This window comes from Peromyscus maniculatus, chromosome 13 (genome assembly GCF_049852395.1).
Source record: "Peromyscus maniculatus bairdii isolate BWxNUB_F1_BW_parent chromosome 13, HU_Pman_BW_mat_3.1, whole genome shotgun sequence".
In the NCBI taxonomy this organism is placed as follows: Eukaryota; Metazoa; Chordata; class Mammalia; order Rodentia; family Cricetidae; genus Peromyscus; species Peromyscus maniculatus.
In genome coordinates, this window is record NC_134864.1 from 44,265,487 (window position 1) to 44,289,397 (window position 23,911).

Here is a 23,911-nt window from a genome sequence, read left to right on the forward strand (position 1 = left end):
ATTGCTTCTTTTCTTACCTCAGTTAAAAAGAAATTACATTAAATAGCCTGTAGAGACCATTTATTCTCATGGTTTTGTTCTGTAAAGTCACCAACAGCATTCAATTAGGAAAGGCTTAGCCACATTTTTCTAGTGGGAAAACACAGTTAGGTCCCTGTGAGCCTCTGATTGCCACATTTTGTCAACAAATTGAAATATAACCTTGTTTCATGTGGTTTTCTATTTAAACACATACCATTTTCACACACTATTTACCATATTAATTATGAATAATTATGTGCAATATGTCTTTCTAAGGAAATGAAGTAGGAGAGGCTAAACATGTTTCTGACACTGGATAATAACTACAGAACTCTTGTTGGATATCTCTGCTCCTCTTGCTCTAGCTTCATCCTATATTGTCATTACTACATCAGCACATTCTCGGGCCTCTTTATCCATGGTGTGGTGAACTGCAACTTCCTTTCTCTGGATGCACATAACACTACCACCCCATGTTTGAATTGTGCTTAATGGCACAGTTTGGCTGCAGTCTGTGGTGGAGACACAGTCATCATTGAAAGACAGCCTTCTTTTTTATTAAGACAGCTCCTGAAACTGACCCAAGAAGAAATCGAAAATAGGAATTGGCATGCGATAAATAAGCCATAGCTAACTACCATAGACTAAACAGCTTAACCAGTATTTCTGGAGGTGAGAGACTAAGATCCACGTTTGTCAATGTTAGTCTCTCTCAAGACCTCTCTTATTGACTCATATGTGGTCATCTTCATACTCTAGCAAGCTCACCCTCTGTGTGCACAGATACTTTCCCTTCCTAATACGGACACAAATCCCTTCTGACAAGGCATTCTCTATAGTTATTAAAACTTATTAATTTCTTTAAAGTCCCCATTTCCAAATAAAGTTACTTCAGAGTAAGGGTTTTAACATACAAATTTAGAGAGGAAACACTTCAATCCTCTCAGTTTTCAATCTTCAAAATACCAGCAGAGTCTCCCTTCAGCTGGAAACTAAGAAAATCATTAACTGTCTCCTGAAGCCCATTTCATCCTTAGAAAAAATTAAGGATCCTTTGAATTGTGTCTTTGCAATGGCTTAACTCTCTAAGCTCCAATATCTCATAATTTCTGTTTGGAAATGTGTTACCTCAAAGGACAAAATGAGGTCTGGATGAATTAATTGATAGTTATTAGCAAAGTTTAAAGAATTAATAGAACTCTTCTTTTAAAAATGTGGATAGTTACAAAACAGAAGAAAATATTTTAAAATAATTTTCTCTAACATATAATATATAAATATAGTCTTACAACTAACTCAATCACAGAATCTTAAATAGGTAATGGATCTCAATAGACTTTTATTTACTGAAGGAAGATATGCAAATGCATAATAAACATGAAAAACACTTAACACTACTATCCATTAGGGAGATGAAAATCAAAACCACAATCTGAGATAATTTCATAATTACCAAGAAAGACAGTTGTGACATGAACACATTTTAAAATTGAGTAACAACAATCATTGACAAGAGTTGGGGGAAATGGGAATTCTTTATACATTGCTGGTAAGGATGAAACGGATACTTGAAAAATCACTTGCTACTTACACTAATGGCTAAGCACAACCTTATTATATGACCAAGAAATTCTACTCCTATCTATGCATCTAATAATAATAAATCATATGTTCACACACATATGTGTTTTTATGGTCATGTAATTCATACTAGTCAAAAATAGAGAAATGTCTCAGATACCCACCAGTGGCTTATGGGTAAACACATTATGATAAAACAAAAAAGTCAACAGAAGCCACACATTGTGCGCTTTCATTAACACAAAATGTTCACAAGAGGTGAGTCCATGGACATAACAAGTACATTCATTACTGATCGCACATTCCCGGGAAGGAGAAATGATGGGTCACTCCTTGCAGATGAGGTTCCTTTCATGTTTTTTAACTTATTTTTGCATGTGGGTGTTTCACTTGCATGTATGTCAATACATTGTGTGTGAGCAATGACCATGGAGGTCAGAAGACAGTATTAGATTTCCTGGGACTAGAGTTACAGACAATTGTGAGCCTCCACGAGGGTGTTAGGACTCAAACCGAGATTCTCTGGCAAAGCAGCCAGTGCTCTTAGCCACTGAACCAGCTCTCTAGCCCCAGGGATTCTTTGTAATGCAAGAACATTTTATATGTTCTAATTGAAATAATGGCTTCAAACCTCTGTGGACATATTTAAAATATTAATTGCCCATCTTAAATGTGGTTTGGGTGGTATATATTTATTATTATGTTATGTTATATTGTCTTAAATTATTATATAAACCCATATCCATAGCAGATCACTCTTCTCATAGAATTAATTCAGATATTAGTTATGTTTTCTTTAATTCATACTTATTATATTCATTATGTCCAATTTCCTCATATTTTTTCTGTCATTTGACTCATCTCATGAACTGGCATGAATGATCATTCATTTTTATTTCAAAGATATATTTTACATTTTAGGGCTAGTTTATCTGGAGGCAAAACTTTTGGATTATCATAACTTGTTTTTTCTTCTAAAACCTTTTACTTGAAACTAACTCCATGTTAACATGTCACATTGCAGAACTATTCTGATAACATCTTATTGGACAAATTAGTTTCACTTTATAATTTTCATGCCTTTTTCCCCTTTTTTAAAATTACATATTTTACTAGAATATGCCTATATGAATGTCTATGTATTGCATTTTTAAATTTTCATTTGCTAATTCTTCAGGCATGGATTTGTATTCAAAGACCTAAATATTTCTTTATTTCTGGGAATTCCTTTTTATACATTATTTTTGTATACATATTTTCTTCCATAAGAACTTCTACTTTATCTACATGTCCCTCACAACATTTTTAAATAGTTATCTTTGGTATCATAAAATTTTCATTTTGCTTCTAGTTTTCTGTATTTTATCTCATCTTTCCTAAATTTAAATATTTAGAAATATCATTTTTCTCTGCAAGTAACTTGTATTTAAAATTATCTACACTTAACATATTAAATATATCTTTACTGTTTGCAGGAGTAGTATTGAATTTTTAAAAATTCTTTATATTCACCTTCTTTGGCCAACTGGCCCTTTTCATATATATAGTATTTCTCTGTGTATTTCTTTATTAGCAGGAGACAATTGAACATTATCTATTATTTTCAGTGTTCAGTACATTTTTTTTTCAAAATTATGTCTACCTCTCCGGGATATTTTTGTCTTAATCCAATAAGGTTAAGAGTAATTTTGGACATCTAGTGATAGACATTTGTGTTTTTTAAAGCCTACTAAGCCATACAAATGGGGATAAACTCACAGCTAATGTAGCACTTGAGAGAGCACCTCCTTGTTCTGCCCAAGGTCTTCTATCTGCATCTCTGTAACTGGCTGCTATTTCTAATGCTGCTACTAGCCCACATAACTCCATCTCCAATGAATAGTGTGGCTAATACATCTTTGCCAATTAACATGGTTGGAATGAGTTCCAAGATGTAACACACAGTGGTCATCAAAATCACTCCAAGGGCTGATCTCAAAGCTTGCCTGAGAACTCAGTTCTGACTCCTCCAAATTTCAGTATGTGAATGTGTGGAGCCAATGAAGACCTTGTCACCTTCTCTTCAGGTTAATGCCATCTCAAATGCAGAGATGAAAGAATGGCAAGACTATATTATATTTCACTCCATATGTGTGATTTTCTGCTGCTGATCTACTTTTAAGATAAAATTTGGTGAGTACAAGTTTATGTCTATCTCACAACTTGTATGTCTCTCTGCTTCCTTTTGATACAATGCCTTGTTAGACAAATATCATAGGCTGGCCTGGACCCCACAGTCCTCCTACCTCAACCTCCCAAATGCAGGGACTACAGTTATGCAACACCATACCTGGGTGACAGTTGTCTATAATTATTGACATGTCTTTGAACTTTCTTTGGTGATTTGTGCTCTCTGGAGAGTAAAGTCCTTCCCATTTTTTCTTAATTACTACCTTTTGAAACATTTCATTGCCTATGTATTTTCCCGCATTGTATTACATCTTTTAATAGGCTACACATACTGCTACTTAATTTTTCTGGTATTATTACACTGTTAGTTTACTTCTGAGTATTTTGTATTCTCCTGTACATACTTTTCTGCATTCTTTACAGGATGTAAGGATGTGGTCTCAATACCATAGTCCATGATTGCCCAGAACTTTTTATGCTGACCATGTTGTACTTGCACTTGCAGTGGTCCTTCTGCCTCTGCCTCCCAGGTTCATCATGAGCTACTCTTGAGAACATTTGCTCTCCGATGAGCAATTTAAGGTAAAATTCTTTCCTAATCCATCATATTTGTTTCTTTATACTAATTTAGGCACATCTCAAACACCCTTTCTTATATAAATAAAAAGACAATTGCCTTCTCTTGGTTATTTGAAAACATAAATTTCAATGTATAGATCAACAATGGAGATGCTTTATTACAGAATGCATCTTGATGTATCAATACAGTGAATATATATTTTGATATATTTCAGGTTCTATTTATTTATCCCTTGTTTTTCTCCTCCAATTTTAACTTAAATTTTGTCATATTTTATTTATCCTTGTGGACTGGTTTAATTCCTTTCTGGTAAAGAAGAGTACAGACACAAATCAAATTAAGAATAGAGAGCCCAGTTCAGGCATTTGTTTCCCTCTTAATAATAATTCCTGTGGTTTGCATGCCTGTGCATTTAGAATAGCAATTTCTATTAAGAAGTGGAGATGTAATGTCACATTCTATGTTGCCATCATAATCATGAATGTTACTCTACTTTAAAGAGATGCTTCTCCTGGAGTCCAGTCAAAGAGAGAGAAGAGGGATGCTATGAGCAAAGGCATCAGGACATGACGGGGAAACCTCCAGAGATGACCAAACCAAACTAGTGGGAACTCATGAAAGTTGGATCAAAGGCTGTGGAGCCTACATGGGACTAGACTAGGCTCTCTGCAGTGCAAGACAATTGTGTAGCTTGATCTGCTTGGGGGTGGGGGCCCTGGCAGTAGGATCAGAATCCATCCCTGGTGCATGAACAGGTTTTATGGGGCCCACTAGCTATGATGGATTACCTCCTGCAGCCTTAGGGCAGGGGAAAGGGTTTGGATTTGCCTCTACTGGATGTGCCTCCCCTTGGGAGACATTGCCTTCTTGTGTGAGGGGGGGAGTGGGGGATGTGTTGTGAGGGAGAGGCTGGTGGGAGGGTCGGAAGGAGGGAAGAGGGGGATCTTTGATTGGTATGTAAAATGAATGAAAAAGTTTTCTTAATAAAAAAGAGACATGCTACTATTGTGATCTTGAGTTCACCTAACCTGTCTTATTTCTGCTACATTTAGATGATCTTTAAAATTCACTTCATTATAATTTGTGTTTCTGTTGAATGCTACTTTGTGTCAACACACTAGCCAAATTTAACAATCACAGTTTTAAATATACAAGAAAGTACATTTTACACTTGTCTAAAATTTCCCTCAATGTTCTTACCTATTCAGAGTCTACAAGCCATCCTCAGATTACAAAATCCTGAATTTTCAGTTGGATAATCTAACATCTCTTGACTTAAGGTTTTAAGTATTGGAGTAATACTTAAAAAGACTTCATTGTCAATATAAAAATGTTTCAAAATTGTTGGCCAAACTATTCCAAATGCTTTCTAAAGAAAATCATGTTGATAGTGAAATAAAAAATGATTCCTTAAGCAAAAGAAGTACCCTTCATAATCCGTTTCAAGCATCTGGGCCAGGAAGCTACAGAGATCAGTTATCCAAATGGCCAGTAGATGCTTCTAAGGGACAAGCCATTGCTGAAGGGCTATGTGAACTTTGCATTCACTATAGTGAAAACAGACCTAAGGTGAAGATAGGCTAAGGAGACAATGTGTCTTCAATGCATGTGTGCCCCTCTAGACACAGAGACCTAAGAACTGGAAACCAATGAGTAGTACCTGAAGAGGAATGGGGAGGATTGGAATTTTAAGACTTCACCCTAAGTCTCTAAAGACTACAAGAAAATAAAGATGAACTTATAAATATTGGAACAGCCATGAGAGCCAGAGCCCACATGAAAAGCATGCTTTGCAGGCAGTGGCCCTTCTACCGACTTCTCTCTGACATGCTATCACCAGTTTACCTAATTCTAAGCTAGAATGTATTCACATCCTGTAACAGTTTAAAATTCAGGTGAGGCTTCTTCGTGCAGTAGAACTCATGAATAAGAAATACTTGCCAGTCTGTGTCACCTAAGCATAGATGTATGCAGTGAAAGAGGCCTTGGCACTTCTGATCCAAGAACCTATATTTTTGTGTCATCTGAATGACAGGTACATTTGCACAGACATGCTTGTCCTCAGTTAAGCATAGTTATACAACAAAGATTTGCTACGTGGGAAGAAAGAAGTCATTTTAATTAATGTTAGTTTGGGAAATACCCTGAATCCACTGCTTCACATAACTCACCTACTTGCAGGATCACAGGCATCTCTGCACATGGTTCCTCTGTGATTCAATTTTGTCAGACTAAAACCTGATTTCATATGCCTCATTATGTAATCAAAATACAGGGCACACATGAGCCTGGCAGTAGTATTTGGAGTTAAATATGCAGCGAGCAAGCACAATCTTTCAGTTCTTTGTTGCAGCTTACATGCGTTGATGAGCAAGGTGAGGGAAGTTATTCTCATAGTGCAAACAAATACACATTTGAAAGTGAAAAAGTCGTGATTATTTTGACAAGATATTTTTAATTCATTAGAGATTTGCAGCATTGGATGAGGGGAAATTGCACATCAGACAGAAATCTTATGGCTGAGTGGCACCCTTGCCCCTTAGACATAAGCAACTGCAGACACTAATTTCATCCAGTGGGAACATTCTTGATGCTCTATGTTATAAATATTATGTTAGTAAATCATCTGAAAAGAGTTTTTCAAAATTATTCAGATGTCTTCACTTTCCATTCAATACAGCTATGTGAAGACGAAGTCATAGAGACCATATTGCAGAAGAAAATGGATCAAAAGAATTGTATGAAATCATTCCTTTGAGTTGAGGCACCATGAGATATATAATGTTAAGTGGAGGGGCAATTTAACTATATGCAAAGTAATTCACATGGAAATAAATTCGTAAAATAACTATCTGGAACAGAGTAAAGATTTAAGAGTAAATACTAAGGGAAACAATGAGACCGAAGATGAGCTATCATAGTTCATAATTAACTATGAGGAACTCCAGTTAGTTTAAAGGGAGAGAAAGCAAGTTATTGGGATGTGGCAGAGAGACAATAAAGAACGAGAACTAGAGCAGAAACAGAAATGCTTCATGACATAGAACAAATTATTCACAAAAACACAACAGAAAAAAGATGTGTGTGCCTTAGGCACCAGGGAAGCAGCTGCATCATATTACCGAAGGGGCGAAAGGGCAGACACAGATACATGGAGAAAAATTTAAAGAGAGAGAGGGGACTTTTAAAATAATTTCATGTTCATAATGTAATAAATAGAGCCACACTAATAAGACCTTCATGAAAAAATGAAATTTTATGTGCTTTCTTACTTCTTTTATTGTTCATTTTCATTTTACAGTTTTTGATTACATGTGGGAAGAGTGCATTTTTCTGAGTGTTTAAGGTTTAAAAACTCAAAATTTCACTCTAATGTGAATAGTTAACAGCAAAGAAAATTGTGGCCATCAGAAATGAAGAGTAGCCAGAATAGTTGAGTCTTCAACTCTAACCTTTTGGGAGAAAGTATAAGTAAATCTCTGGAGAAGAATCTAGAGGCATCATGAATGAATAGAGGACAAGTTGAATGGATGACACTCATGATGAGCAGAAGGCTAATATGTAAGAAGTAAATAGGTCAGGAATATGAAGTTTTCTGATTACCAGTAAAACAGACTGAATGATTGCAAGATGAGGAAAAAAAGCAGAGTTGTCAAGATAATGGAGCTGGAACACTCAATATAATTAGCAAAATGCAAATAAACAAGGAAAAATGTGGAAGTTGGAATTATATGGCCTGATTTTAAAACTTATTTTATAATTGGAAGAAAACAATTCAATCAGAAAAAGGACCAAAGTTAGTGTGGATATTTCATAAAGAAGACATGCCAAGGAAAATTATAACTATCTAGTCTTCAACTATGTCAAAGACCTCAGAAGGATATAATATTACCTAAGTAAACAGGAAGTGCATTGTAAGCAACTTCCAAAAACTTAAAGTAACAGAGACAGCTGGCTGCCTGGACAGTCACCTGAAGTTCCTCTGCAATGTTGGTATATCCATCTTCAGTCCATAGGCCTAAAGTCTCTCAGTCACTTGTCTCTGTGTCCTGTGGAATGTCTGTCAGTTTCTTCTATGAAGCAGGAACCTGAAGGACCATTTTGCCTTGAAAAGTTTAGTGGTCACCTTCCTATGGGTCCTGCATGTCCAGTCAATATAACATTTGTCAAGCAGTCCAGGCAAGAACAGTTTCTTGCCCAAATGGCTATTTTTGCCAAGAAGAACAGTTATAGTTTTCCTTGGTTATGATAAAAGATAAATTAGATAAATATAGATAAAATATTTTCTTTAATTTTATAAAATACAAATAGATTGGATAGAAGTAACTCTTGCTTGGTACATGTAATTTTATTAGGTTAAAGTTAAAACCTCTGGGAGTCCAATTAGTGAAAAAGAGGAGGGTTTATATGAGCAAGAATTGTTGAGACCAAGGTTGGATAAAGCACAGGGACAAATAGCCAAACAAATGGAAACACATGAACTATGAACCAGTGACTGAGGGGCCTCCAACTGGATCAGGCCCTCTGAACGGGTGAGACAGTTGATTGGCTTGATCTGTTTGGGAGGCATACAGGCAGTGGGACCGGGTCCTGTCCTCAGTGCATGAGCTGGCTGTTTGAAACCTGGGGCTTATGTAGGGTCGCTTGGCTTGGCCTGGGAGGAAGGGACTGAACCTTCCTGGACTGAGTCTACCAGGTTGATCTCAGTCCTTGGGGGAGGCTTTGCCCTGGAGGAGGTGGAAATGGGGGGTAGGCTCGGGGGAAGGGGATGGGGGCGGGAGAGGGGAGAACAAGGGAATCTGTGGCTGATATGTAGAACTGAATTGTATTGTAAAATAAAATTTTTTAAAAAAGGGAAAAAAAAGAAAGAAAAGGGGAAATGATAGTAATGTCACTCTGCATGCTGTGAATGTGTTGCTCTGATTGATTAATAAATAAAATGCTGATTGGCCAGTAGCCAGGCAGAAAGTATAGATGGGATAAGCAGACAAGGAGAATTCTGGGAAAAGGAAGGCTGAGAAGGAGATGCCAGCCCACCGTCCAGGGAGCAGAATGTAATGGCACACAAGTAAAGCCATGGAAAACATGGCAACATATAGATTAACAGAAATGGGATGAGTTTAAGTATAAGAGCTAGTCAGTAGTAGGCCTGAGCTAATAGCCAAGCAGTTTAATTAATAAAAAAAAAAAGACATGCCAAACAAAATAAAAACACAAAAGTATGTTTAAATATCATCAGCCATCAGAGAAATTCTAATTGATATCATAACAAGATATAACTATATATCTTTAAAATGGTTGAATTAAATACTTATTGATAGTAACAAATGATGGCAAGGATGCTGCGACTCTACTTCTCAGGTATTGACAATGAGAGCATAGTTACATTGGAAAAAATCTGGCACTGTTCTGTAACATTAAATATACATTTACCATATGACCTGGCAGTTACTTTTTTGGATATATATTCTAGCAAAATGATGGCTTAGATTTGCACAAAATCCTGCCCATAAATGTTCACTGCAGCTTTATTTATAAATACCCCCAAACTAGAATCTAACCAGATGTCCTTCAAGGGTTGAATGAACAAATAAATTGTGGACTGTGCATACAATAATTATTATTCAGCAACAAATAAGAATGAACTATTACCCATAACTATGTGTAACGGTTGAATGAATTTCTGGGTTATGGTGCCAAATTTTTGAAAAATGAAAAGCTGTTCCTTGTTGGTGACATCATGTATGATTATAGCTATAAGACATTGGCTATTATAGAGAGGCACAACATTTTAGTGGTTTCCAAGAGGTAGGCTGAGGAAAGAGCATGGATTGAAGAAAAATATAGAGAATTTAATAGTGATGCATCTGTGTATATCTGATTATTAGTATTACCTATAATGTTTACTCTTACCTACACAGTTGATAAAGTTTCAAACTACACATGCATAGGTAGACAGACAAAAGAAACACACGTGTACACACACACACACACACACACACACACACACACACACACACACACACGTACACAGACAGAAAAAAAAAAACAAAAAACACCTGGTGAAATTTAGTTAATGTATCTGCTTGACTTCAAAATATTGTATTAATGTCCATTTCCTAGGTTTGATGAAATGCAAAACTATGTAATTATCATTGAGAAAGTGGGTCCATTTCAACTTACTGTATTAAATAAGTTCACAATAAAAAGCAGTAAAACTTAATAAGGATCATCTAAAATTTACTGAGGAGGCATGCACATATAATCTAAAATTACTCCAGTGATGATTTTTAAGTACTTTTTCAAAATCCTCTCTAAGTCAGACCTAACTGTGGTCTAAGTATTGTGTCAAAAGTTGTAATTTAATCTTAGATCAAATGAAGTGTATCAATTCTATGCACTATGACATATGGATAAAAGATCGATACATATCTATATTTAGAAGGCAATTACTGTAATGTGAACAAAGATGCAAAAACAGGGCATTTTCCTTGCAAATAGTTAGTGTGGGTTGTTTTAAGGTGGAAAATGTGTAGCTAAGACAGACATTTATTTCTCAATGTTCTAGAAGATAATAATTCTGAGATTAAATTTTCAGCAGACAAAATGTCTAGCCAGCTCCATGGTCTGTTGATGACTGTCTTCTTACACTCCCTAACATCGTGGACAGCAAAGACAATATTTCCATGTCTTCTTCTAAAGCCACTAATACCACCAATGACAGCACCATCCTTATGACTTAATTATCTCCCAAAGTCCCTGTCTCCAAATACCACCACATTAAGTATTTCAATTTCAACATGAATTTGGTCTGGGGGCCAAATTTAGTCCAGAATAATTGTCAGGTGACATTCCTGTATGCCAGTTCTCAGGTATTTACTCCCAAGGGAGTTCTAATCTTGACCATGTTACTGACTCTCTTTGGGCAATAACACCATGACAAATAGAAGTTTAAGTGATGCATCTTCTAATCTCTCATACTGTTGAGCAACCCTTGATGGCAAATGGAGGCATGCTTACTGATGGAATGATATACTGGATAAACAGTCACATTGGTGCTCATATTGAAATTTCAGACATCTGAATACAGTTATTTCAGATTAACCAACTAAATGCAAAAAGTATAGAATAGAACTAAATATGAAATAGCTGACAAGGGAGAAAAATTATAATCATTGATGGAATTGGTAGCAGATTAAAAATTGATTGTCTAATATGACCTATTTTCTCAATGAAATAAAAAAAAATCAAGGTCCTCAGTTCAAAAAGGAAAGAACTGGTGAGAGTGTTAATAATATGAAGTTAGAAGAGCAAGTTATTCCATACTCATCCGGTAGAGTAAGCTGCCAAAGGAGATGAAGTAAAATTCAATTATGAGTTGCAGTTATACATATCAAGTGAGACTAGTCAGCATGAATGTGATTTTCCTTTCCTCAGTCACAGCAGCTGAACCATGTGCAGGAACAGCATCAGCAGAGAATTCATGGGGAATTGACGTGGAGGAGGAGCATGGGCAGGGAAGTCACACGGTAAGAGAAGGGGGAGGACACTGTGATGGGGCTTAGAATCTACTCACGATGTCTGGGTTACTTTTCTGTCGCTGCAATAAGACTCCATGACAGAGCAATTTAGGGAAGAAAAAGTCCACTGGAGACTTACAGTTTCAGAGGCTTAGTCCTAGACTACCATGGCTAGGAGTCCAGCAGCAGGCAGGCAGGTAGATGAGGGACCAAGCACCAGGCAGGGAGAGCTTATCTAGGAATAGCTTGGGGTTTCAACACTTCAAAGCCCCAAGTGACACACCCCTTCCAACAAGGCTGTACCTCCCAGTCCTTGCCAAACAGTTCCACCAACTGGGTACTAAGTATTCAGCCATATGAGCCTATGGAGGTCCATCTCATTCAAACCACTCCATGTAATAATACAGTTCTTATTCAGGGTTGGGCACTGTGGGAACTGTTTCTAACACTACTGGAATTCAAGAGCCATTGCAATGAGTACTACTGGAAGCCATGAGCTGGAGGGAGAAAAGAAAACGGGGAAGTGGTCGTGAGAGCTAGCAGGCAAATGCGTTAGGAGTCTAGGTTATTTTGAGAACCTGATGGTGAAACTAACAAAGACAGTAAATCCAGCACCAAACTCGTCAAAATGTGATGAGGTAAGTAGGATAGTAGCATCTATGATAAAATTTAAAAGATCATGGTGCAATCTGGAAGAATGTGCTTACAGTAAAGCATGGTTTATAGAGGAACAAAAAGGAAGTGAAGGTGGTCTATAAGCAACAATAAAAAGCAATGAGGGATTGTCACTTTATATAGTACTCCAATGAATGCTTATCACTTTCCCAGTTATAGGTGAAGCCGTGTTCAGGCTAGTGTCAACATACATGCCAGCAAACCACCAGGTTCAGACAGATGGAATCTGTGTTAGTATTCTAAAAACAAATGAAACACACACACACACACACACACACACACACACACACACACACACACACACACGATAGATGAACATTCCAAAACAAATTATATGTATCTCAGTTAACATGCTTATTATTCATTATAAGCTGTAAATCTCTTGAGCAGGATTAGAGGGAAGGCGTTACAGGCTCCATTAGAAAAGGGAATCAATACCCTCTAGGGAGCGCCAGCTTAAACGAGAAGATAAATAGTGCACTGAAGAGGTTGGGGATAGAGAATGTTTTGCTGATGAGAGGCATTGAATTCCAAAGCCTGCAGTGAAAAGGCAATCAGAGGTGAGTGAGTGGTGAAGTCTGATTGGTGAATACATGGACAATATCTAGAATACAGTGGCTGGCATGTTTGTGGTGACCCAGGTAAACAGGGCTATTAGCTTAATGGGATTAATCCCAATGTCCTTTTAGAAGAAGGAGAATAGTCCATTTCCATTTGGGAACTAGGAACTTAGTTTGTGGTGGTAAATATATGAGCAGAGATAATGAAAACCACAGTAATACAGATAATGTAGAGGTGAATTATTGTTAGAGATGTCACCAAATCCTATATTCTAAGGGGAGTCTAGAAGTGACCTATTAGGAAATGAAAGAAAGAACAAAGTGTGATTGCACATATAAATAGCACAAGTTTGTTAAATAAAAGAATATTTCTATGAGAGATTTATATCAAGCACATAGGCAGCATTTGGGGGCTACAGACATAATTTATTATTACTGCTTTCATATGCCCTTGATATATTAATTCATATATGTAAAACAGTAAACTTCCATTTATTGTGGAAATATTGGTAATAACAGTTTTCTAAAAAGTACATTTAATTTGCCGCATAACTAGAAAGTAGACAATGAAGTAAATTACAGGTCATCTCTAAGACTGAACACAATAGATGTTATTACAAACTTGTCAACTATTTGGGAGAAGTAAATCGAGGAAAGAATTTTAAATGTCTACTTCTTTTTAGTATTTATGGCTTTAATATAAGGTTTCTGTATTAAAATGTTTTATATTGAAATATATTTATTTAGGAGCTGTGCAAGCTGGAAGTCTGAGTTCAGATTCCCAGCACCCACATAGAAGCCTGGTGCAAAGTTGTACACCTGTAATCCCAGCCCTGGGAACGGAGAGACAGCTGGATAAGTGGGGCTACCTGGTCAGTTGCATCAATGAGCTGGAGGTCCGGTGACAGACTTGGTCTCAAAAAATAGAGTGTAGAATGAGTGAGGCAGACTCCTGGCACTGACTTCGGTCCTCCATACATTTGCACACAGAAGCCCACACACTGAAGCACAAATGCAAATACATGCATATTTAGATACTGTGGTGGTTTGAATAGATGTGTCCCCATAGACTGACAGACAGATAGACAGACAGACAGGCAGATAGATGATAGGTAGAGAGGTAGGTAGGTAGGTAGGTAGATAGATAGATAGATAGATAGATAGATAGATAGATAGATAGATAGATAGATAGATAGATAGATAGACAGATAGGCCTATTATTATTGCCAAGAGTAAGTTTAAGTTTTAAATTTTTAAATTTGTGGATATGGTGCTATATTTAGACATATGTTAAGATAGTAACATACAAGCACCCATGTTTAACTCATCCTGCATCTTCAACACTAACAGTAATATCTCCAATAAATAAAAAATATGAATCTTTAGATCTCTCTGAGCTGACATGCATATTTAAGAAACTACATAATTTAGATATTCACTTTGTTGTACAAAGGGGAAATATTTTAATTATAAGTAGATAAGCCATAGCTCATGCTGGTATGGGTATGTCTAATTGTTCTTTCAGATGTGTTTTAGATTGATCTTTGGTAACATGCTATTATAAAGTTCAACAATTTCTTCCTCATTCAAAACACAAAGCCAACTCACATAATTACCCCCAAACCATACTGAGATCACAGGAAAACCCATCCTTCATGTGAAAACCTTTAATTGGATGTTTATGTGATAAGTGTCTAGCAGCTTGTAAAAACAAAACTCCAATGAGGAAAGCAATGTACAGAAAGATGGGAAGGCCTGGCAGTCTAGCTGTCCACCTCACTGGTGTGTGCTCCTGAGCTTACATGATTTTTTTTTGCTGTGGAGAACTAGCTCACTAGTGATTGCAGGAAGCCTGTACTCTGCTTGGTTTCCCCTTCTCATGCACAGAGAAAAGAAGTTAAGTTTTAGATCAGTGGTATAGCCGGAGTTTGTCTAGTAATGTGTATAACATGGCTATCAGCTACTGTGTTGAGCTGTATAATATGAGTCATGTAAGAGACTTGACTTTAGGTTGTGGGTTGTAGTTTTGGCTCCAGGGGTACAGACATAGAGTATCCAGGGATAGAAACACAGGGGACACATGTTGAGTTATTTAATGAATAATAAATATCTAAGAAAGAAGGTTTTAGTACTTATTTAATGTAATCTAGTAAACAGCACAAGAAAACAGAGGGGAAATCTGCAAAGATGACTTTTCTCAACGGGAAAACTCTGCTAGAAGTATTGGTTCCACCGTGTATTGTTTTCTATGTGGCTGGATCACCAAAGCTCAGACAAAGGATTTTTCCTTCACCTTCTTGAATTCCACTTTCCACCAAGGAAATATTATGAAGTTCTGCATTTGTGTAAAAGTTGAAATTTTCACAACCAATGTCAGGCAATGTGAAGTACCATAATTTAAGTACTTTATTACATTAAGTTTATTTCTTACATTTGGTTTGATGGACATGGACATCCAACTCAATCCACCAGCAACTGACTTGAATGTTAGCATTGACTTTTGATGAGAACTGCTTTCGTTTTCCTTAAGCAATGTTTCTGAGATACTATAACACTTGTGTTTGTTTTCTCAGGTGAATGGTTTTAAATGATTCATGTTTTGGAGCCCAGATAAATCATAAAGACGTAATTTTCATTACATATTTAAAACAATCAAATATTTTAGGTCATTTTAAGGTTAATTTGAGTATTTAAATTTACTTCATTCAAAGTAATGAGTGTAGACATTAAACTTCTGCACATTAAAATGTTCATATGTATATATAAACTTACACCATTAACAAGTGTGATTTTGGTCTTTCATCTCATGCTATCTGTGACTGCAATAATATGTTAAAAGGTATTAGTGAAGAAATATATTAAATATTTTTAAGTCATTAGCAATGAGGAATATAAGAATTCATCTATTAAGTAAATTTTAATTAGAATGGTATATTTTATTTGAAAAAGTGTTTGCCTTGATTGGCAGTAAAAAAGTAAAATTATATTATAAAGTATATTTATTCACTTAGAATACCTTTAATCTCATTTATTCATCCAAATTCTTTTTAATATCTAGTTTATTTGGCATATAAGACAACAAGGAGAAAGTACATCTCATTTAATGTAAGTTACATATGAACTATATAACTCATTCATATGAAATAGTATTATTGTGTAAGGGGATAATTTATTTGCCCAAATTCATTTTAATATTTAGTTTATTTGGTATATAATCTAACAAGGAGGAAGTATATCTCATCTAATATAAGTTACATATGAATTATACAACTCATTTATATGAAATAGTATTATTGCGTAAAAGCTATAGGATTACATTTCAAAGACCTCATGAAATATATCCTCTTATTAGTTGATTCATTCATAATGATATAAAAGAACTTTCACATCAAGTTTATTGCAATGGGCACTTGCTGTAGGCATTCTTCACAAATACAGATGAAGCCATATTAGCTGTGAGAGAACTGTTAAATATTTAAATCACACTAAAACTTTCTAAATAAAGTATGAACCTTAGCTTTAATATTTTTTTCTTATAAAACAGATTATTTCTTAAATCATGCAATGTGTGCTCTTTTGGGGAGAGAAATTAAAGTCAAAAACATTATTTTCATGTTCTCTTTATGTTCCACATTTAGATATCTCTTCAAACCCATATTCCACGGAGGCATTATTCATTTTCAGACAGAAAAGTTGAATCATTATTGGATAGAACAGGACATATTAATCACAAGAAGTACCTAACCATTTCTTTTAATATAGCATAATCATGTTTCAAGCATTACTTTAGCATTTGGTTAATATATGCCTTGGGTGCTTTTTCAAGTATAACAAGGCAAATTGGAGACCCTCACAACACAAGACAAGTATTAGTGCAGAAATAATCCATGCCCTTGAGTCTTAATATTTCTTCCTACATTATTATGTCTTAAAATCATTAATATTGTACAATATGTCCTTCTTTACCAGCACAGGCAACTTTGCTAGTGAGTCACAATGAACATGAAATGTACTAATGGAATATTTTATATTATAAATATCAAGCCCAACTTTTATTACTTTTTAATAAAGAAATGTTGTTCCGAAATAAAGAATTTTCTCTCATTCTGAAGTTCAATTTAGCACATTATTTGTCCAAAAGAAATGAATACTACATTTCACTAACAGGAAATAACTCACTGAACCAGAATCTTAATATTTCACATTTCCTTTTCCTACTTTTAAGTGATTCCTTCTGTTTCTCTCCTCTCATCTGGCCCAAGGTTTTGATTGACCGATGAATTATTAAATTCAGTAGGAAGCGATGCCAGTGGACAGAAGGAACATTCAGTTCTCTTCCCTAGAAATGTTAGAGGAACAATCAAAGGACATCCCCCCTTTATACTTAGTTATGAAATTTGCCAGCATAAAGAGAGTGATATTTCCTTTTTAGTCATTTAAATATTAACAGGTCATTTGTTTTCTCTGTCTCTCACAGATCATATTAGCTCAAGAACTCCTGTTGGCTTTCTCTTCCATATTTGCCCAGGATACAAGGAATTCTTACTACAATGGCTGGCCCCAGCATGGATCAAGCCTTTCTCACCTTTTGCCTGGATTTGGCAGTGCTTTTTGAGCAGGCACTTCCAATGGTATCTGTGTTTCACCCTCCTCTCCATAGACTGATCTCACAACTCACCATAGCCATCTATTAATATGTAAGGAAGATTGAACTTGGTACTTAAAACTAGCAGGTGTCTGCCATTTCATTGAAGATGAAGCTATAAGGCACTAGATGGGCTGTGAGGCCCTTTGCAAAATGCACATATGCACAAGGATCTGAACAACTGTCTGCTAAATTTACTGCAGTTACACTCGCCTTTCAATAGTTTTGTCAAAACATGAGTTTTGACATCACCATAGAAAATTCAGAAGAGCCTGGATACCTGCTTGGCTAGTTGTCTCAGCTTTTTGAGACCTTCCAAATATTAATCAGCTTTACAATAAAGATTAACCCTTGAAAATATCATCTTTTCCCATGACCATAATTTTTGGTCATCCCTCATGCTTTTCTTTCTACAAAATTTGTCATCTCAGGCTAATACATTATTACTCATTTGATATGGTTTTTCTTCTCAATACAGTGCCATCTATGTTCATTTATTTTCTTACTACTTGTCTTAGTCACTGTTCTATTTCTGTGATGAGACACAATGATCAAGGCAACTCAGAGGAGAAACATTTAATTGGGGCCTTGTTTACACCTCCAGGGGGTTAGTCCATGATCATCATGGTGGGGAGCATGGCAGCAGACAGGCATAACACTGGAGAAGTAGCTGAGAGCTTTACCTTCTGAACCACAGCAAGCAGATGAAAGAGAGAGAGAGAGAGAGATTCTCACACTGGCTTTTGATACCTCAAAGTTTACCCACATAGTACCCTTCCTCCAACAAGGCCACACTTCTAATCCTTCTCAGAAAGTCCCACCTCCTTTTGACTAAGCATTCAAATATATGAGCTTCTGGGGGATATCTTTATTCAAACCACCACACTGCTGTAGTGATTAGAATAGTAAATTAGATAAGGGCTTCACTGCATGTTTGTTAGGTCTACAAACAAATCCTGAGAAGGTGGGGAGATGGCTCAGTACTTAAAGAGCATTTACTGTCCTTGTATTGCCTATATAGGCTGGCTCATAATCACCAGTGACTCCAGTTCCAACAGCTCTAACTTCATCCAAGGTACATGTTTGTACCTGATGCAGATATAGACAATTATGCCTGTGCACATATACATACATTAAAAAACATTTTAAAGTAAGGAAAATACATATTTAATAAAGAAAGAAAAGAATACATTATTTAATAAAGAATTAAGAATACATATTTAAGGAAGGAAGGGAGACAGGGAGGGAGGGAGGAAGGAAGGGAGGCAGGAAGGAATCTAGAATACTAGAATAATATCGATATGGAAGATGCTATTTATATTTTTATAGCTTAATTATAATCAGTAAAACTGACTTTCTCAACTCTTCCCAGGAATAAAGTCACTACTACTATAAACTTTAAATCTTGGTGCTTGTTTAATTCATCATTATTAAATCATAGTTCTACTAATGGAGGCACATGCGTAATAGTTTCACTTTTTCTAACAATTTACAACTACTCTTATGGCATTATAACCTATGCAAACCCCATTATTATACTTACAAGTATTTCTGCTGACAATTGCGATTTCATAGGCTCCAGCAGTATTACAATGTATATTAAGGTCATAACATGAGAAGAGAGAGTTAAAGAGCCATTGACTACAGACAGAATGTTCATGAAGTGACCCCATCTACACATTTGCAAATACTTCAAGACTTGTCCCAGTTGCCTTAAAAGTAAGTCATGAGGGAGAATGCATCATCTAGAAAATATTCACAGGAAGCCTGTATTAGACCAGCAGGAGCAAGTGCCCCAACAAAGAGGCTGGGATAAAATGACATCAATAACTTAGTTTCTCCCCTGTTCCTGAGTTCCTCAGACAACAGGACAGGCTAACTGGAGGGAGAGAGGGAGTGGGCTCATGCAATCCAAGCATGTGGAGATTTGCTCTCTCATTTTTTTAAAAAGAAAAATAACTGTCTTCTGTGGCCATTGCATACCCTAGAGATCCAAAAATGAAAATGGTCCCTATCAGTTTAACTATTGTTTTGCTGTATAGAAGTTATTAGTGCAGCTACATTTGAAAAATAGCAAAGCTGAGAAATAGCTAAGAAATAGCACTTAGACAGCCATGTTCTAGTGAATGTGAGAGAAGGGAACAAACAAATGAATACTAACATCTCTACTTCACCTTTCTGCCCGCCATATAACGATGCCACATTTCCCACCGCATACAAGTATTTGCCGCTGTTTTCCCAATCTAGAAATGGAGACAACCCCAGATCACAATCAGCCACTGCCGTGTATTTTATAGTCCGTGTTCTCTGGATGGTACTGAAGCTGTTCCCAGGGGTCAGAGTGGTCCCTTCTGCTGATCAACTAGGTAAAACCGAGTTTCTGCTGTCTGCACACCGCACATGATGGAGGAAAGATGGACTAGCAGCTGTACAAATGGCAACAGAGGAAAAGAGGGTGAGAAACACAAACCCTCTGCTTTGTGAATTGCCTGACAAAGCAAGTCAAGGAACTTCTCCAAGGCACTGAAGAAACTTCCTTATGGGAGCCATGGCATGCTCACAAGAGGAACACTTTCCCCACTCCCGTTTGTATGCTTGTTTTGTGGTTTCAGGGTTTGCTTTGATTTGGTATGCATTTTTCGTGCATGTGTCCTGCCTTTGTGTCACAGAAGGTTTTCCCGTATCCGTTATTCTCTATGGCTGTGTCTAACATAGGTTCTTCCTTTCCCTTGTGACTAGGGAACACTGGAACTCCACTTCCTGTGGATATACATTTGGGGCCTCAAGGACTATTTTAAGAATGGGTGAGTTACTAACTGTAGGCTCGTGGTTTCTTTGTCAACATGATTTTCCCACAAACCCAGGTTTCTGGAAAATCTGCTTCCTAGTAACAAAATACAGAGAAAAACCACACCTTGAACGTGGTTCTTAACTTGCTTTGTTTCCTTTCTCCACAGAATTTCAAGAGCATCTGAAACAATACACAGAGCATTAAGGCCATTACATTTGTTTCCCAGCATTTGGGAGGGAGAAGCTGCTGAAGTTTACAAGTCCCCCTGTTCCTTTCTATCCTTGCTACAGACTGCTGAGTCCCTGCCCTTTTGCTGTCTGGTCGAAGCAGCTGAGGCAGCTACACTCAGCGACATTTTGGCCATTTCCAATCCTTTTCCTTCCAGCGACAAGTGGAACCAGCACACGGTCTGCCTTCCAAACACCAAAGTGACAAGGTGATGAAGCTGCTTCGCCAAATACAGTTACCTTGGAAGAAAAACAGCCAGGACTCTCCCAGAATACCGGGTGCAATAATACAGAGAGCAGATGCATTGCAAATTCTATGATTGCTTCAAAATCCCTACATCCTTAAATGACTTATAAACTCATTGAGGATAGTGATTGAGTCTGAAAGTCTCCATATATCTGTAACAGCCCGACACTGTTCAGTCATCTAGTAAACACTTATTCATTGATGTTACGTGTAAATGCCTAGGAAAGGAAACATAAATTATTTTTTACAGGTGACTGAGATCATTTTTAATACTTCTACCCAATTTTTATCATTTTATAGATTCATGCAGGATAAGACAGAAAATTATAACACAACTTCATATGGATCTGGAAGGTAAAAACTCCTACTGTACAGATTTCATGGGTACTTATTCATTCATGCAAGTAAACAGTCATATGCCAAGCATTCTGTGTCCTGGATAAATTGTGTGTGTGTGTGTGTGTGTGTGTGTGTGTGTGTGTGTATGTGTGCAGTTGTGTGCATGCTTCTTTGTATGTATATGTGAGTGTGCATGTGCTGTGTGAATATGTATGTGCTTATGCACATATGTTTGTGTGTGTGTGAATGTGTGTGTGCAGGTGTGTGTGTCTCAAGTGTGCATGAGAGTTTAGTGACTGACCTTAAAGGGCATATTTTAAAACCAAAGTAGGAAACAATGATTTCTAACTGCAATGCATACATCCGTCAGTTCATATTGTGATCCTTGGGAAGACCATCAAAATATGCTACAGAACCTCTGCAGAGTGAGGCTTTACCCCCACTGAGTCCTTAGTGTTAAGAAAATTCTTAACGTTGCTCAGTAAATATGAAGCTTTATCTGAAATGTTATATAGGTTATGCTTCCCAGTGATCTAACATTTTGGCAAACAGCCAATTGAATGACAACATTACATATCAGTCCAAAATATTCCATTCTTAAGAACCACAGGGCATCCAGAGAACAGTAAGCTATACAACAAGACACAGTTTCTGCCAACACCCAAATTACCAAGGCAAGTGACTCTCCCCTGAAGTCACTAAGCCATTTCAAGCAACCTAAGATTTTAAACTAAGACTCTCAGAGTTTAGACATATCTACACGACTCTGATCCCTGGGTAATTACAAATCAGAACTTGATGTTTTGATTATAACTCTGAAAGATGTATCAACAGCCCTTCAGATGTAATCAATGTCTCCCTTTACATGTCCCTGTGGGCAGTAGTTCAGCTTCAAAGTCGGTATCACTTTTTGTCATTGGTGATGAATTTGATTGAGCTCCTGATATTGATGGAAAATTTTAAATTTAGAGGATTTTGACATTAATCAAGAGGAATTTTGATCTGCTATGTCAATATCTACTGGGCATCAATGAGATGACAGTATTTATGTCAGAGTCAAAGGGAAGGTTGTCAAATCATAGTGTTTGAAATTGTTCTAAGGGGAGTGAAGATCATTGGGAAGCAGTTTCTAGCCATAGTTGGGTTTATACATTCGGGATGGTTAATAGATTTGAAGACATATTTTCAATGTACTGCAGTCTTGTATTAGGATCTTCATCTAAGTCAAATGTAAAAAAGACTAAAATTACATAATTACACTGAATTTCCAATGACTCAGTATTGTCAATATTAATGAAATCTGATCATAAGATATGGAAGCATAATAGACTTGGAATTTTTTCGTGCAATTGATTATTACAAATAAAATAATGCCCCACTGAGAAAACAACTGTCCCAGTTTTAGATAGAATTAGGTAGAAATCTATCACTCTGAGTCATGCTTTCTCAGACAGGATATGCAAAGTTTAGTTAGTTGTTCCTTTCAGATGGATTGAGCTATTTATCTGCCTATGTTTGAATCTGTCAAGGTCTAGTAAGGGCTCCCATTACCTTAAAGATCAAAGCTTACCAGACAGGACTGACAACTGTGTAAGTTGTTCACTAAGTAATGAGAAGAAGAAAATGCTAAGGGACAGACAAAGCTCCATCAGAGAAGAGAGGGCAACCTAAACACTGAAATCACAAAGGAAATACTATAGAAATGATCAATGCTCAGCTTTCACAAAAACCCCAGAGTTGAAGAAGGGGGTTTTGGTAGTTGAAGTGGCTGAAGTCATTCCTCAGGGGGGATTGCATTTCCATGCTGTTAATGGGGTTTCTCTGCTTAGAGGATATATTCTGAGAGAAATGGGAAATACAGACCAAGGGGAAGCAATATCTGCTCCCTGACGTTTTCCTCTCTAAATGGTGCCCCAGTGAGGCTGCTTGTATAGAAAGAAGCCTGTCACTGGATTCTGCTGCTGTGATAAGAACAGCCAGTGGAGTGATAGCAAGTCTACAATAAGCTCAGAGGAAAGGGATAGTAAGAAGGAAGGCCTCCCCCATTGTCAGACTCATTATCTACTGCATGCGCCAAGTAGACATGCCACCAGCAAAGCCACAGTGAAGTTTACAGAGCCCAGGGGTAGCATCAAGGAAACAAAGCACAGTGCAGAGAGAAAGGAGCCTAGTAACCGATGCACAGCCTTTGGAAATCATTTATATGCAGAGCTTAAGATAACCTTCAACTGAATCTTCCCGAGAGTCTTGATTATGGTCCCAAGCACCAAATTGCCCTCTGCTCTCAAGATGCCACTCATAACTCAGGAAAGATGGAGGACAGCTGTTTAAGGGACCAACTGTATGTGTAATTCTAAGTCTCAGCCTTTATGATGGCTCCATAATTTTCTTACTTTTTAACGATAAGTTATATTGGATCTAGGATGACAATAGTTGGCCTAACATTCCAAGAGTTATCATCCACAATTTGGGACCTGTATGTAGTAGGTAGCTGTTTCAGCTTTGGCCTGGAAATATTACCTCAGTGAGGCTTGTGGCAACTGCCACGCCTACCTC

General features: G+C 36.8%; 1 protein-coding gene across 3 annotated transcripts in view; it reads right to left on the reverse strand.

Annotated features, from left to right (window-relative positions):
* Positions 1 to 23,911, reverse strand: part of Spag16 (sperm associated antigen 16) — an 841,320-nt gene that overhangs the window by 396,751 nt on the left and 420,658 nt on the right. The window lies entirely within an intron of this gene.